This window comes from Cavia porcellus, unplaced genomic scaffold, assembly GCF_034190915.1.
Source record: "Cavia porcellus strain 051 isolate PalLab524CR breed Dunkin Hartley unplaced genomic scaffold, mCavPor4.1 scaffold_5, whole genome shotgun sequence".
Taxonomy (NCBI): domain Eukaryota; kingdom Metazoa; phylum Chordata; class Mammalia; order Rodentia; family Caviidae; genus Cavia; species Cavia porcellus.
Window position 1 is genome coordinate 38,425,530 of NW_026947488.1, and position 17,105 is coordinate 38,442,634.

A 17,105-nucleotide genomic window follows, 5' to 3' on the forward strand; every position below is an offset into this window, starting at 1 on the left:
AAAAGTACCTTGTTAATATTCTTTTTTATCACTAAATAAGAGCTAACTCTTAACTAAAAGGAGCTACAACACAGAGAAAACCAAAATAAAATAATGAATTACCTTTTCTTTCAAGTTGCTTGTTCTTTTTTATCTATAGAAAATATATACCATATTTTCAGGACTTCCAGATCCAGATAAACAGGTGATTAAAAAAAAAGTGTGTGTGAAATGTAAATGTGTGTGTGTGTGTGTGTGTGTGTGTGTGTAGGGGGTTCTCAACAGTTTCCAGCATGTTTCCTTTAACTGACAAAATAATAGAAAGTTGTGACACTAAAAAATACGCCATTCTAGCAAATATTGATGTGACTTTTCCTACATCTTTTTTTTCTTTTGTGGTGAGTGGTGTAACTTTATACAACTTTTAAGAAGTGCGAGGCAGGCTGTGAATAACTTCTTTCAAATCTTTACATCAGGGGAGGAACTTTTCAAAAGTTATTTTGAAGTTCAGGATTTCTGTTCCCCTCCCCAAACCCCAAGCCACTTGTGAAAATTCAGCTTTTTAAAACAAAGCCCAGCTCTATTACTTCCAGCTGTCTTTATCTTGCCAAATGCCCTAACACGCACAAACCAAATCCATAAATCAAAGGAGAAAGGGAAGGAGATGTAAAAGGAGTAGGACTCTTAGCAATGAACATAAAATCTCTAAATATGTATATTTAATGCATATGTGCACCTAGAAATTTAATTTTCCATAATTACCAATGTATCTCTTTTCCCGGGGAAATATTCAACTATCCATTCTCCTCGAGAATGTGCTTCATAAACACACTCATATGGACAGCGCACACACACAGGGCGCATGCACTAATGCTCATGTACACAAGACATGCACGGTGATTGCTTGGAACACACATACATGTCAAGTGACTGAAATAATCTTTTCATCTGCTTAAACCATTTTGGCTAACTGCTGCCTGCCTCGAATCCTACTGATGATGTTCAGCATAGTATGTGGAAGTGCCAGTGACCCAAATCCCCTGGGCAGTCTTCACTGTCATCTTTCCAGGGAGAGAATCACCAATTCCAATATCCATAGTAAAGTTTTTCAAATCAGATGTTCTATATACGAAGTTGCCTGGGCCCCAAGTCACAAGGAGAAAGGGTGGGCTGCTTGGCATTTCCTTCTGTGATCACTTATTTAGGCTACAAGGGGCATTGATGGGCATCCTGATAACGATGACATTTGTTGGCAGCTGCCAAAGGACTAGAGACAGATGTGTGGCTCCCTTTCTTTTTGAGTACCATCAAGTGCAGGCCAAAGGAATCAGCTTGGCCACTTCAGGTGACAGATTTAACCATCTCCATACCCACCCCACATTTTTAAGGGAGTGTTTTGAATTTGCTCAAAAGTGGTGCAAGGAAAATTACTTAAAGGGGAAGGTACTGGAGGAACAAAGGAAAGATATCTACTTTGGCAGCCAGGTACTTTTCCCTAAACTGAATTTGAAAAGTAGTAGTGGTACCTTTTCAACTGCAGGGGGCGCCTACCCGCATACCTACTCCGTCCTAAGGAGGAAGTCACTGCTCAGAGAGCCGAGTCTCTATGGAGGTAAACAGTACAGTAAGTGCAACTTGTTTGATTATCTCTTTACCTGTTCTTTCTTTTCCTGTTCTTTCTTGCTGCTTTCTCTGAACTTCTTCTGCACGGCAAGGACTTTTGTCACTGCTATTGTCTTCCCTTCTTTTTATTGCAGGCAGCATAAGTTAGGGCAAAGCAGCCCGCTACTGGGAAGGGTTTCCACCCTGTCAACCAGGAAGAGTGAAATAAACCACAGAATAAGTCCTAGGATGGGATGTTTATTCAAACTGCATCCTAATCTGAGGAGACAGATCTCTCTTTTTGCCTTCTGCTTTCTCATCGTATATTTGAATGGAAAAATCAAGTGAGCCTCCTAGAAAAAAAAGCTGCTGTGGTTCTAGCACCCAATCCTCAGATACCAAATGCATGGCAGATGCTACGAAGAGTATGTCTTTGTCTGAGGGTTTCTGTGGTCTTATGACAACAACCTGTAGCACCCATAGTTGCTGAGCAATGATTCAATGATTTTCTCTTAAGCTCCTTGAAGGGTCTGGACCAATAGCAGCCACTGGGTGGGTGAGTGGGCAGGGGGATGTTGGTATCCTAACATGAAACTTTACACAGCAGGCTAGTTTGACTTTAGACTGAATTATGGACATAATAAACAGTTTATGACAGAGCCAACTAGAAGATCGAATGGTAGACTCCAATAAAAGTGCATATCCTAACTGAATCTAACTGCTTCATATTCAGACAGAATGACTGATGATTCATTGATCTTGTACAGAGCCAAAATATCAGTCTTCTACAAGACAACCGGTTCTGCCTATCTCTTCTAGAACAACACCTTTTACCAGAGTTAAATGTCTATTTTTTTCTGTCTTCCAACAATCAGGATAATGCATTTCTCATGACTGTTGCCTGGTGTTACAAAAAAAAATAAGCAACTGAAAATCAATGAATAGAAATTCATGTGCACAAATGAAATGTGCTCATCTTTCTGGTCATACCCATGTAAGTGATAATTATCTCTTATCAAGTATAAAGGAGAGAGTTCAAATAATATAGGATTTGAATAGTGCATAGGACCTAGAGTAGAAATTGGGAATTAAGATCCTTTTTCTTAGGGTTGGGGATTTAGCTCAGCAGCATAAGCACCTGCCTGGCAAGCACAAAGTCATGTGTTTGGTTCCACACACACACACACACACACACACACACACAGACTCTTTTTCTTGGGCTGGGGATATAGCTCAGCAATGTAAATGTCTGCCTGGAAAGTATGAGGTCATGAGTTTGATCCCAAGTACCAGCAAGTACCAAAGGGGGGGGGGATTCTTTTTCTAGTGTGTTTTCTTTTAGGACTTTTCAATATCAGTGATCTTATGCTCCAACACTGTGTGAAAGAAGATGATTCTCTTAACAGGACAATGAATGATGACACAATGATTATGGTAGTTTATATCCCCTGTAGCTTCACTGTCAGACCAGTAATACTTTTTGCCCATATTTACATATTTATTTTTCTGGGTTTTTTTTTTTTTTTTTTTTTGAGACAGGGTCTTGCTATGCCATTCAGGCTGGCCTTGAGCTCACTTTGTAGCTAGCTTGGCTTCAAACTTTCAAGGATCCCCTTGTCTCAGCCTCCTGAGTACTAGGATTACAGGTGTGCACCACCACACTCAAATGATACATATTTATTCTTGATGGCAGCCCTATGGAATATTTATATGGAATATTATACACATTTTATAAGTAAGGAAACTGGAATAGAAAGGCAGTGGGAGGATAATTCAAATGAAGTCATAAGAAAAGTTGGGAAACCACAAAGCTCAAAGTTAATAAAATAGATCCAAGGCATTCACATATTTAGCGTTAATGGGTTCTCATGTTGACTGTTCATTTGAAAGTTCATAAGGAAGTAAGGTGTGGCTTTGCATATCTCATCTCTGATGATCAAACTGTGCCTACTTTAAACTGACATAGAAATGAGTCAGCCAGCACTGAACCTCATCTTCATCCAGCAGTCAACTCCTTGTAGATCTTCTTTAGTCACTTGTCCGTCTCTCTTATATTAGTGATTGTGGCAAAGTAAACTTTCTCATTTCATATGTTTTTTGGCTTTTTAAGACAAGGTCTCTCTCTATGCAGGCTGGCCTTGAGCTCATGATGTAGCACAGGCTGGTCTTGAACTCTCAATGATCCTCCAGCCTCAGCCTTCTGAGTGCTGAGGTTATAGGCATGTGCCACCACAGCTGGCTTCACATTTCTTTATGAATGAACAACAATAACAAGAATTATCAGAAATAGAAAATCATCATGAAAGATGAAAACATAAAACTCTCAACAGAAAGGTCAGCCAAGAAAAGTCACAGCTGACGATAACATTTCGAAATGCAAATTTGAAAGTTATTGAAGCTTTGTGAATGATCCCTCGAGATGAGAAAAGGTTTACTGAATAACAGCCTTATTAAGAAAAGGACATTGGTAAACCTCCATGGAGCATCTGATCAAGATTAGCACGTAGGAGCTTGTTTCTAATCATACTAGCTATAAATCAGAACAATGGGCTGCTTATTAAATGCTGTGAGCAAGATTCTGAGTAAGTACAAGAAATAAAGAAGCTAGAACTCTGATGGCCATGCAATGAGTCTGGTTCCAACTTTCTTCCCTGCCAGCCTGGATGGGACTGCAATTTCAACCATTATAGCAGGATTTACACTAAGTCTCCATTTCTGGAAGGTTCCTACTAAAATGAAAAGCAATTATAGAAAGATAGACAACTAAGTACCAAGTACACCACTTCTATCATCATTTTTTAGACTCTCTATCCATCAGTGCTCCCAACATAAAAGGAAACAGAACAACCAAGAACTGTAGAATATGGGTAATGTGGGGGTGGGAATATGCCCAGGTTGAACCTAGAATGGATGCTCAGGAAAAAGCCTGAAAGCTTCTTTGGGATTGAAAGAGGAGAAAGCCTGGCACAAAAGGCAACTGAATTGAAAGTGTAACCACTGCAGGTCCACTTCCCCAGGTACCATTTCCATCGTAGTGGCCTATTAAACTTTGTATATGATGATGATGAGTATATCGGAGAGCCTGAATTAAAAACACAAAATTGCAAAGCTGAGTTTAATGAGGAAAACCTTTGCCAAGCACCCTGGTATTTGGTCCAACCTGATAGCTCCCCTAGTGCAAGTTCTGGGTCACAGAGCATGCAATGGCTAGCATAGAGGGCCCTTCTACTCTCATTCTCAATTAATTATAGAGGTTGGGTCTATAAGACCCTTTGTTAGAAATAATTAAATAATAAATGTCTATAAAGTAGTTTTCATGCTGAGTCTAATAAGAACAAACTCCACAAAAATCCAATTTAAACACTTATTGCTTTTCTGAGCCAGAATTAAATTGGATTTGTGTTTCTGAACTCTTTGGCACAAGGATCGACCATTGCATGGGTGGATTTGGCACAATGACTGCCTTTGGGACCAGCTGCACAGAGATGTTGTCTGATTCAAAAGTTGGTATTCCCCAAATGTGGCCTTAGACACAAATCATGGAGCCAACCATTTTCAGATTTCTGAAGAATACTATGAAATACTCAAAAATATGTTGTAGGCAAAAAATAATTCTCACACAAGTCAGTTTCAGAATGGCATCAACCGAATCCACTAGTAGAAGAGAGACAGGGCTTGCCAAAAGCAGGTAGGCGGTCTAGGATGTGCAGTTCCATAAGGATAAGAGGATCACTGCAGGTGTTCTGAAGCCATCAACGTGGTTCAGAGCACGGCTTTCGGGAAACAGAAACATGGAGGGCAGGGTGCAAGGGCTCTTCCAACTTCATAAAGTGTGTCTGGATTTCTTTACCTAAGCGTGCATTTCCTTATGAGGTTATGTTGCAATTCATTGAAAGTAATCATCATCATCATCAAACTTTTTCATGGTATCAAATGTCAGTGCTGCCTACTGACCAGAGGCATCTTAGACTTAACTACCAAGCAGTGCTTATAAAACAAATATGAACTTTAATTCCCTTTTATGTACTAAAAAGTGAGTGAATACCTGAGAAAAAAGTCTAAGTGTATATTTATTAGTTCCACAATTGGGATGAAGATGGCCATTTTCAGGTGAGCCAAAAGCAAGGAACTTGCTCAAATAATAAGTGTGTTGGATTGACTGAGTGGCTGTAGTGAAAGAATATAATTACACAAGATATCAAACTTAGGAGAGAAATGTCAGAGAAAGAGGAGGTAATTATGGGTATTGGAAAATAGCATAATTTCTTTGCTGAGATCCCAAGCAGACAGGTTTGCACCTCGGAATTTTGCTTTTGCCTATTAGATATTATCCTACACCAACAGAAAAGAAGCTTCGTGTTCAGGTTTCTCATCATTTTTTCAGAAGAATTTATTAAAGTTGGCATCACTGAGCTCAGCTGGAATCCCCCGCACATTCCCTCCCTAGTTCCTTTGCATAAGCAAGACTTCACCCAGGTGTAAATTATGATAGTTTGCCTACTATAGTGATAACCACATCAAGCAAACAGGGAAAACTAGAAATTAAGGGCAGGTAATGTTCACTTTTATTGCCTAAACTTAAAGGTAAATTATTATTCTTTGAATAATTCTGTGTAAGCATTGTAAAATACGCTTCATAATTTTAGAACCAAACTTGCTGCTTAAATTTTGTATATGTGACATCTTTAGGTTCATCATGTAAAGGCATTCTTGATCAGGAAGCAGACAATCTTAAATGGTTTTGTAGTTAAAAAAAAAAAAAAAACACCCAAACCCTAGATTTATTTTCAAGCCCACACATAATGTGATGGGCTTCCCTATCTTCACCCTTCCAATATGTATTCCACATTCTACGCTTCTGCATATGAAGCACTCATGAAACTTACTTTACCTCTAGCTCAGAAATTTGTCTAAGCCAATTAGAGTTTCCTGTTTTTCCCCCTTTTTTTTGTCCTGTCCTTCTTGACACAAAGACTGTAAAGAAATACCAGGCCTAAGGTGATTGGCACACAGCATCCAACAATTTCAGGGATTGGTTCAGTAGTACCCCAATCAAGGCAAAGCTTAGGATTTTTGGAATGTTAGAAAAATACTTTTTCTCCTTCTGGACAGTGAGATTTGAAATATGAAAGTTAGAAGAAATGCAGCCATTTTGACACCATGAGGAAAACCAGCATCTACAACAGAGTCAGAAAAGTAGGTTAAGAGTGAGATGAGTGAGCTCCGTTATGATTTCACTTGTTCTAGAACTTACATGACCTTTGCTTTTTGGATAGTCTTGAAATTTGAGACTTTTCAACCTACTGTTTTAGCTTTCTAAATAAGTACTTTACTTGAACTTTATAATTGTACATACGCCAGTAAATGCAGCATTGTGGAGATCCCTTATCTGATTTAATCAAATGCTTGAATATTTAAAAAAAGAAAAAAAAAACATCCAGTGCTAGATGCATTTTTGACCATGTAAACTGAACCATTCCTAGGCTGCTCTCCATGTACACAGTTCAGTTACCTGAGTCAATAAATTCTCACTATTACATAAGCCACTTTGTTTCCTCTTTATAGACTGTAAAAACTGCAACAGAATAAATTTAGAAATGCTTCTAATCCCTTTAGAACATCCTTTTCTCCCAGTTTCTCAGTGAAAAAAATACTCTGTATAGTAGGCCTATCAAAGGATGTGGTTTACTCATGGTTGTTTCTCTCCATCTCTCCCTCCCTCACTTCTTAATTCAATACACATTTATTGAGCATATTCTGTGTATCAAGGACTGCTGCATAAGTAAGACAGCAATGAAAACAAAGGACAAATTCATTAATGTCATGCTAGCACACAACAGAAGAGACATTACAACTCGTCACATGTTAGTGGTAGGAAGGTAATTAAGATTGCTAGAATGTCCTGGGCAACTGTATGGGATGGTCAGGAGAAATCCCACTGATAAGACATTGGAATAGGGCTGGGGATTTAGCTCAGCGGCATAAGCACCAGCCTTGCAAGCAGGCGATCATGAGCTCGATCCCAAGTACCAATTAAAAAAAAAAAAGACATTGGAATAGAGATATGAAAGAAAGGAGGAAGGTAAAAGTGAGAGAAGTCATTCAGGAAGGAACAAAGGAGGCTGAAGGCCCCAGGGCCTGTTCATTGAGTATTCAAGCAGCAGCAAGGAGGCTGGTGGCTGGGGCTGGCATAGGTGAGAAGGTGCTTATTGAACATCTTGGCCAAATTCTCCCCAAATCCTATTCATTCAACCACACAAAAAAGTACTTTAATCATCCAAGTCCTCTCTTTACTCGTAGTGATGTCTCGGGGTATGTCTTCATTGGTATTAATCCATTGATGTCTAGTGTTCCATTTTTGGAATGCCACAGACATGGGAACATAATAAAAATTTTTCTCTTCAAGTCCTTGTTCCATGAATTTTTCTAGCTAGCATCTATGAATTTCAGGCACAGTATCAAAAAGTTGCAACTTTTGGCATACACGGGTCTAAGTTCCCTGGTGGTAAAAATCCTCATTACTGGATCCTACATTTCTGCCATTATTCTTTGGGGTGCTTCTAGAGCCATCTGTAGAGGTTCTTGTATCAAGAAGCCCGTTGGTTAGAGCTGTTATTTCCCCATTATATATGCAGGTGGCCTCGACCCTTCTATTGATCTTGACCTTATCAGTGACAGAATTTCAGCATGCACCTCTCACAAACTGTATTTCCGCATATTTGTACTTGTGAGTTATTTTTATTTTGAAGGCCTATAAAAATCAAGATAAATAATACTTAAGTACAAACATAAGTTTTAATCTTTTCTTGTTTCCTATCAGTTGCTCCTGTTGTATGTACTAATGTGCAGTCTGCTGACTCTATAACATGGCAGATATTCCAACCTTGCTAATTCTACCATTTGTTTTCTTGTCTCATATTAATGCTATAGTAAAACTAAACTATCTTTGAGCTCCACAGATGTCACCTTTGTTTTTGGCCTCTCCACTTTGACTATATCATTTCATCTTTACCTTATTAGACCTCAGCAATTTCACCTTCACCTTTAGAATCACTTGGCTCACATCTATAATTTCAAGGCAACAGCATCTCTGGTGAGAAGTGCTCCATGACCCCACAGCACTTCTGTCTCTTTTCTGCACTGTGTTCTCATTAACTGCTCTGTGTCTCCCTCCTGCTGATCTTTGATTTCCTGAAGTCAAAGACAGTTTCAGTTTCATCTCTGCATCCTCAGTACCCAGGACAGCACTTGGCCAAGAGTAAACATTCATTGAATGTTTCTGGGGGTGTGAAGGTGGGAATGGATGATTGAATAAAAGAATGAATAACACTGAAACACACACACACACACACACACACACACACACACACACACACACTATAGTGAGGCAAAGGTGACATAATGTAGACTCTGTGGCCAGACTGCTTGAAATCTAAATTTGTCTCCACTGTGTTCTTGTTGTGTAATCTCATCCAAGAGCCTTGGTTTCTGTAAGTTTTGGTTGTCTTCCTTGTAAATGTGTGGTCACATAATTACATGTAACTCACTGGATAGTTTTAAGGATTAAAGGAGTTCAAATAGCAAGACTTTTCAGCATATAGATGCCACCTTAACAAATTCAAATTGTATTACCTATCAATAAGTGTTAAATTTCTCCCCTGTTATTTATGATAGAGGGAAACTCAGCAAACAGAGGGTTTGCTTCTCATCAGGATGAGATCCTCTCATTGTCAGGTGAGTATAGATCCTTACAACCAATTTTTTAAAATGAGAAGCGTGTGTGTTTGCAGAGTCAATATACACCATAGTGAGTTCACCTTTAATGAACCTCAGGGGTATGCTCAGAGGAGCTGGTGAATAATGATCGTATCCTAAGAGCTCAGAAGAGAGAGGCAGCCTGGTGTGAAACACACAACAAGTGCCGAGAAGGACAAGGAGACAGTGTAGTCCCAGAGCCATTAAAAAGGATGTCGACTAGAAGGGAGTGCGAGGCATTTTTGGAAATTTGCATAATATGGATTTGTGAACAGCAAATAATACTTCCGAAAGCCATGTCTCCCATTATGCAGCATGTGTACGTGATTTCAAAATTAGCTTGCCTGCTAAGTTGCCTCTTAGTCCAATGGAGTGTAACAAAGCTGAGGGGGATGCGGAGTGCATTAAATACATGTTTCTTAAAAATAAAGACCTCACCATGCATTTACTGTCCTCAGCACCACACATTATATATTTACATGGTCTGCCTCATTAGTTCCAGCTTACTGATTAGACCTAAAAGGATCTCCTTAACTTCTAAGATGCTTCCTTAGGGAACCAATGAGGTTTCTCTTCACCTGTTTTACTATGATAGAAACATTTAAAATTCATCTTTCCTCTACCAGATTCCTTTTCTTTTACTGTTTTAAAAAACTCAGAGTGACATGTTCACATGCAAAATGAAGCAATGAACTTTTCTGAGTTTTAGAGAAAATGATTAGTTTTGCAGAAGAAACCTCTCAATTCACTTCTTTGGAGCATCTTCAAGATATATCTCACTACCTCAGAATCCCTGGAAATGCACCAATAATTGAAAAATGATACAGCAGAAAACATTATTGGGACACAATGTGTAGACACTGAAACACAGAAGCAACGGGAAAATTTTGCATTCATCACTTCAGTGTTTGAGATACAGCACTCTACGATACGGAGACCCTCATGCCTGAAGGACATTGGACATTTCACTCTACAGGAAACAATTGTCCACCATCCTTGCATGGCAGGCTCCCTGATTTAGGTAGATGCTTAGTCAAAGTGAAATCTGTAGTAGTAATGTCCATCTCATGGACTCTGCAGCGCCCCCTACAGCCAGGAGAAACTCAGGATCTTTCCTGGTTTTAAACCTTGAAGTCCCTCTCCTGCCCAACTCAGACAAGGCTAGACTATCCCAGGAGAAACCAAAGCTGTGGTCAGGCCATCAGGCCCTTTGACCTCGAGCCAAATATATGCTCTCAAACTTCAGGCACAGCGAGCTTGAAGGCATCAGCAGATTGTACCTGAAACAACAAAACAAAGCATACACTGCCTTCCAGTCAAAGGCAATCATTTGTTTTAAATTACCAAGATGCACTTTCAACTTGAGTCTGCATTGGAGGAAGTAGAGACAGAAGCATTAAAAACAAGGTAGTTCTTAAACTGCATAAGGCTTGCTATAAACATGAACTGATTCACATTCCTGATTTATTTGGAAAATTTACTCAATGCTTCTAAGCCTAATAGATTACTTACTCACAATGGGTCATCCTTCACACTGGGTCAATAATAGATTAATGTCATTTGGTTACTTGTGAGAGTTGACTAACATGTTTTTTTATACAAATATGATACTCAAGAAAGCACATGGTGATAAAAGCAAATGTTGGGTAGAAACTATTATTATAAACATTAGAATATTAGGACACAGTAGAATTTATGTAAGTGAAGAGACAGAAGTTATGCAGAGAGACTAAGGATGGGGCGGGTAGATGCTAATGACACAGATCTGTCTGGTAATTACAAGTCTCCTCCTTGAGTTCTGGAATATGAAGAAGATAGAAAATTTCACTGCAGGCTTCACAGTTTGCCAAGGATACCTCCAGAGGGGCACTTGGACGGCAATCATCTCACTGACATGTGATGGAGGTTTGCACACTGTTGGGAGTAGTGCAGTGATTTTAGACCTGGCTGTTTAATCTCAGGTCTGTAATCTATTGGCAGAATGGCCATGAGAGACTGACCCTCTCTGTGAGACTTAATGAGAATTAGCCCTCCAGAGCTAGTTCATTTCCTTCATAGAAACAGAATCTCTTCTCTGTTTTGAGTAAGCATATTACTGCCCTAGGTTATGTTTGCCAGCTTTTCTTATCAGCAAGTATATTATGTGTCTAAATGCAGGCCAGTGAGACTTGCTATGAAGACTATGGTGCAAGTTTTTAAAAACTTCTTTCTTCATCTGCTTGCATAGAGACAGCTGTGATGGCTGGATCCCTAGTAGCCATCTGGAACATGAAGATAGTGGATGACGCTGAGCACATCCGTAATAGTACTAAAATTATTTTACACAAGAGAAACAAGGTATTCTATGTTTTTTAATCCATAGCTACTGAGATATTCTGCCATAGTAAGCCAACATAGTTTCCAGTTACTGTAATAATAACTATCCAGTAAGATTTTCTGAAAGCCATTTTAAGTATTTGGTATATGATCTGGCTTCATGAATGCATAGAGTCATACACTGTTTTAAACCTTTTCCTTGGCATTAAGAACACAATGAGGACTGTAACTGTAAAGTTCAGACTACTAAGGGGTCACATTATAAGGAAGAGACTATGAGAAACATGTAATGAAGTAAGTCAAGCTGACTTCACGTGGTACTCATAGAAAAAGTGAAGTGGGTTTATGTGAGTGGTAGTCAAAGAAGACCTCGGAGGAAATGAAGTTCAAACTAACATCCAAGTGATGAGAAGTGATCCAGTAGAGATTTTCAAGGAAGCACAATCTAGATGAGGAAAGCACAAGTCAGAGCACACCAAAGTAGGTTGCTGAGTATTATCTGATCAAAATAAGCCTTTTTGGCTGCAGCAGGGAAAAGGAGACTGAGGGCAAGAGAGGAAACTGAGTGGACATAGAGACCCGCTTGTAGAGGACCTTGGATAACTGGTGGAAGAGGCACCATCAGCATCATCATGGGAATGGACAGGATAGAATCCAGATCACACTGAAAACCATGATTAGTGCTCTTTAGCTCCACTGTGTAACTGCACTTATTTCTCACAATGCTGAGACCATTTTGCTCCAGTTGAAGCAAAGTGAGTAAGTATTTCAGTAGGGTCTCCAGGAGGGCATCTCACATCCTCTGAGGATGAGCTGTTGACAGATGTCTGCGGCAGTGGTTGGCCTGCAAAGAGTCCTGTCCTGTGGATCTGAACATGTGTGGGGCAGGGACAGCGCTCAAGAGGAAAGTGGAGGCTGAACAAACACATGTTCACAGGCATACACATGAATGAGGGGACAGGAAGGACATCCTACAGAGGCTGGTAGCTCCTTGACCTGAAAAAATGACCTGACAAAGAAGACTGTTTTTGTTTTTTAACTTTTAAGATTTGTGGAGTGTGTGTGTGTGTGTGTGTATGTGTGTGTGTGACAGGTACACAGAAAACCAATTTCCTCTTCCTCTCCCTCTTTTGCTTCATCTAACCATGAATCAGAGAGAAAAACAACTTAATGATGTGATATTTTGCTTTATTGAGGAGAGAACAGGTACAGACATTCCTTACCTGGGGAAATTGATACTGTACCATTAAGAACACTCACAGAGGGGTGAATCCGCAAACCACCTAATAGGTGAAGTTAAAAAGAGTGAGAATGGGAAATGGTTGCTGGGATCGATTCCAGACCTGCTTGCTTTATGATGCTTGTAATTGTTTGTTCAAGGGTTCCTGTATGGATTGTTTTTCTGTGATACTATCTGTCCTTCCTGAAATAAACGGGGACAGAATGCTGAACTATTGCCACGGTTCCTTCCATTGTCCAGAAATAAGCTACAATGATTTCAAAGCTTTTATTATTTTGAGGCTCACATGATCACACCAGATAGGGCATCTTTTGTAAGCTTGGGCGAGCTTGCCTTTCTTTATGCTTGTCTTTTTTGTCTTCCAGAATACTGAGCGGACAGGAAAGAAAATAGGTTTTCTTAAGTTGTCTCTGCATTCTTAAGGCTCTTATATATCCCAAAGGCACTGTTTGCAGCCAAGCCACCTTTGGGCCACTTAGAAAAGGAGCCAACTTTGAAGTACATTTTCATCCATTAGAGTGAGTTCTACTGTTGTTTAAAACAGTCAGTGTGAATCATCATACTGGCAATTTTAAAAAAGAATTTTAACCAAGGAAGAATACATGAAAAAATTTTCACTTGGCAAGGGATGGGGCAGTTTTTGGTTAGGAATCCAAAGAAATATCTTTGGCAACATAATAAAATTTTAAGTATTATATATTTCCCCTCCATCCTGGCTGATAATTCACTCACCAAAATTGACTCTAAAATACGTATATCTCTTAGGAAAAGGCTAAATGTTTGCAACTTTTACAAGGTTACTTTCACAAGTTAAAAAGGAATCCCTATCAAAATGTATTCTGCCATGGCTATTTTATTTTTTTCTGCATATCTCCCTCATTAATAATGGAGCCTTGCCATGCTATGTATGAGTCCATGGAGAGCATAACAGATTGTCCTGATACATAGTTCTGTGAAGACCACAGAAGCTCTAGAAAATCATCAGGCACAATGAAGCATGGATTTCTTGCCAGTTCTTCCTATCCCTTCTTTTAATTCATACAATTTCTCACCAGACTTTGCTAGACCTAGTATTTTAATGTCCATATATTCTGTTCTAGTCTTCTTCAACACAGCATGCAAGACCAACATGCTTCAGTGTAAGAGTGGAAGTCTGGGAGAAGCTTGTGCATGAAACAACAGGAAAGAAGGAGCCCAGAAGAATGAAGCAAGAGCAGGCATGCTGTCAAAGTATCCTGATCTGTAACTGGAGTGATGGGGCTTTTAATAAAACGGGGAAGGACCTTTTGCAAGCTCCTATGATCAGCATTAAAATACATCTTTCCATTTTTAATCTACCTGCTCTGGTTGGATTGATTCTTTGAGAAATAATGTGACTGTATAAGGGTGAGACAGTGCCATAGCCACCTGGTCATTGTTCCCGTTGGTCTAAGAAAATGAGGCATGTCTAAAAGTGGAACCTAATGAAATTTAATGGAAAACTTGCAATGAGTCCACCTGGGCAGGTAACATTCTAGGCAGCAGGGCCCCAGCTTGCCCATCTCTTTGGCTTTCAGCCCAGCAGGACAGTTCACCCAGGGTGTGTTTGCCTGTGAGATGCAGAAGCCTCCCAGGAAAAAGCATTGCAAGGGGAGAGAATAGCAACTCTTAAGCCTCATGAAAAGAAAGTAGGCCAGAGTAGGATAGGAAATGTAATTCTGAGCACAGCATAATGCTTGTTTCTTACATATAATTTGTGTCCCTTGTATGTACTGAGAATGGAGGAAGTCTTATAAGAAAGTGGGGACAATCAAACTAAAAAGGCTACTTGATTCCTTTTCCAGCGTGGCAGTCCTGCCTCACACTCTTGTAAAGTCAGATGGAATGAGAACAGTGGGAGGCCCTGGGCTTGTTGTGGCTGCAAGACATACATTCAGACTGAGGGATACGGTCAGTCCTTCTCCAGGGGCACAGAGGCCACATCGGCACTGGGGATGACAACTCTCCAACCTCTCCCCAACTTGGTCATTGTGCTTTGTAGTCACCCTTCATCTGTCAAACACACTGATGGTGGTGTGGAGGGGCCTCGACGCACCTTTGGACAATGTGACAAGTTTGAAGGGCATAACTCCCTCCGATCACTATTAGTGAAAGGTAAGCCGGGATGACGACACCCCAGACCTATGAACAGGAAATATTGTACATGCTGTGGGGAAGGTCTGTGTCTGGCTTTGTGTGAGTGGTCATGGGAAGTTTGTGAGTGATCATGGGAGGTTTGTCCATGGTCTACAGATGGCATCATCAAGGTTAGAGTTTCCCTACACTGGAAGGAGAAAGTAAGAATCTCTGGGTGGCCCCAAAGACAGGTGACCTAAAATTATAGAAAAAATGGCCTTGATGTTACAGTTTCAATAACCACCTTCTCATAGGCCCTCTGAATTTTCTAAGATTAAGGGATACAAATTTTGAGCAATTCTGGTTATGAATTTTTCAATTTGTCCCAAACTTTCTCCTGCATTTCCTCTTCCTCAGAAGTACTTCCCTTGCATATAATTCAAATCCCTATCAGATTTCATTTTTATTGTATTTTTCATTATTCATTCAGCTCTGCATCTGTCCCTCTGCTGTAGGCGATTTCCTTTGAAGTGCGAGTTTCTCAGAAATGACTCCTTTGTATCAGTGTTTCTGCCACAGTTCCCAATGTTCATCTCTAACACAGCCTGTGATAAGCCCCCACCTTGCCCAATGATGTCTCCCTTAAATTCCAAATGTCTTTCACTGTTACCTTTATCTGAGGCAAGTTAAACAGAGTGATGCACCCAAACCACTGAGATGGCCTTTCAGCTGTCCACTCTCACCCCTTTGATTGAGTTTCTAAGTCTGGTCTTGGATGGTTTTGAATGGTCTAAATAACCTTACACAACCCTCTTCCCTAGCCAATAATTTTTATGGCCTTTACCAAGCCTCGAACCTTGAAAAGTGAGCCTCCTGGCTCCTCTGCCCTAATCAGCACTCTATTTTCTCTTCTAAAATTGTCAGCTCTTTGATAGAATTTTGATTCTGCAATGTTCCACTACCATAGGAATTTAGCAGCACTGGGCCATGGTGATTATTGTTTGTATTCTGGACTTGTCAAAAGAGGAATCCAGGGACTTAATTAAGCTCCTGGAGACCACTCAGCAAGCCAATTCCCAAGACAATGACAGGCCAGTGCCCACAGCCTTGAGCTCACTGCCTCCCTCTGTGATGATAGTTGGCCTTGTCTAATGACCTGGAATTCTTTTCTGAAGCATTCAGGATGCATGGCCTATGACTTCCACCTTGTGTTAATACTTTTAGCTTTTATAAAGTAGCCATTTCTTTCCCATTCCAAGTCCTCTTATACTTAACATTTGGCATGGTTCAGTGAGTGTACCCTGCTAGGAAAGAATTTTTATCAAAAGAAGAAATTCTGGCCTCCATTTATGTTAAGATATTTTTTATTTCTCTTTTTCCTGGAAAGAATGAGGCACATAGGGTGTTGGCAGGAGGGAGGACAATAAAGGAGCCTGGAGCTGCCATGTTTTCATGGGGAATGCAGCTCCATTTCCCTAATATCAGGGTTTATTTATGTCCAAGCCAAATTCTTCGTGTTTGTTTCACAGCCAGGTGGCATGGAAGAATGCATGGCTCATTCCAATGGAACTCAATCAGAGCACATGCTTTCACTCAATCAACACAAACCTAATAAAAAATATCTGGGCTTCCCCATCATTTTCTCTCACTAAAGGAGTTTATAGCCCACAGCATGGACTTTAATTAAATTTGGACATCATATACCAAACAGGGAAACAACCAAAGTAAGCCAAGTCTTTATGTAAACTTCAATTACTTATTATGCTAAGGCAGAAAGACAGGCAATGTTCATTTTCTGGCTTATGGCTTTAAAATAACAATAAAATTTTTGACTGATGCAGAGGGTAAAAAGAGAGGGACTGCCACAGAATCAGTCCAGAGCTGTGGCTCACCGGCCCTCCCCTCACCACATAGGTAAGCATGACCCCTATATGAGCTCCCCTATATGGTTCCCTTCTCTTTCTTTAACATCTTAGTGTTGTGAGCAGGCATTAAATGTCTATGCTCAGAACTGCAACCACTGCTTGAATACTTTGCAATGACTGCCTTGGAGACTTTTCTCTTCCAGGGACTCCTAAGGCTATTTTGAAACAACCCTCTGGCTGGACCCAGTCGTGCT

The 17,105-nt window shown here is 40.1% G+C and overlaps 1 protein-coding gene and 1 long non-coding RNA gene across 4 annotated transcripts in view; one reads left to right on the forward strand and one right to left on the reverse strand.

Annotated features, from left to right (window-relative positions):
* Positions 1-17,105, reverse strand: part of Macrod2 (mono-ADP ribosylhydrolase 2) — a 1,970,011-nt gene that overhangs the window by 350,082 nt on the left and 1,602,824 nt on the right. The window lies entirely within an intron of this gene.
* LOC134476044 (uncharacterized) lies at positions 1,550-14,229 on the forward strand. Of its 2 annotated transcripts, none has more exons than XR_010047482.1 (2): positions 1,550-1,603; positions 13,993-14,229. It is a non-coding gene; the product is annotated as an uncharacterized LOC134476044 (long non-coding RNA). The 2 variants fall into 2 exon arrangements; XR_010047483.1 differs by lacking the exon at positions 1,550-1,603 and adding an exon at positions 9,256-9,315.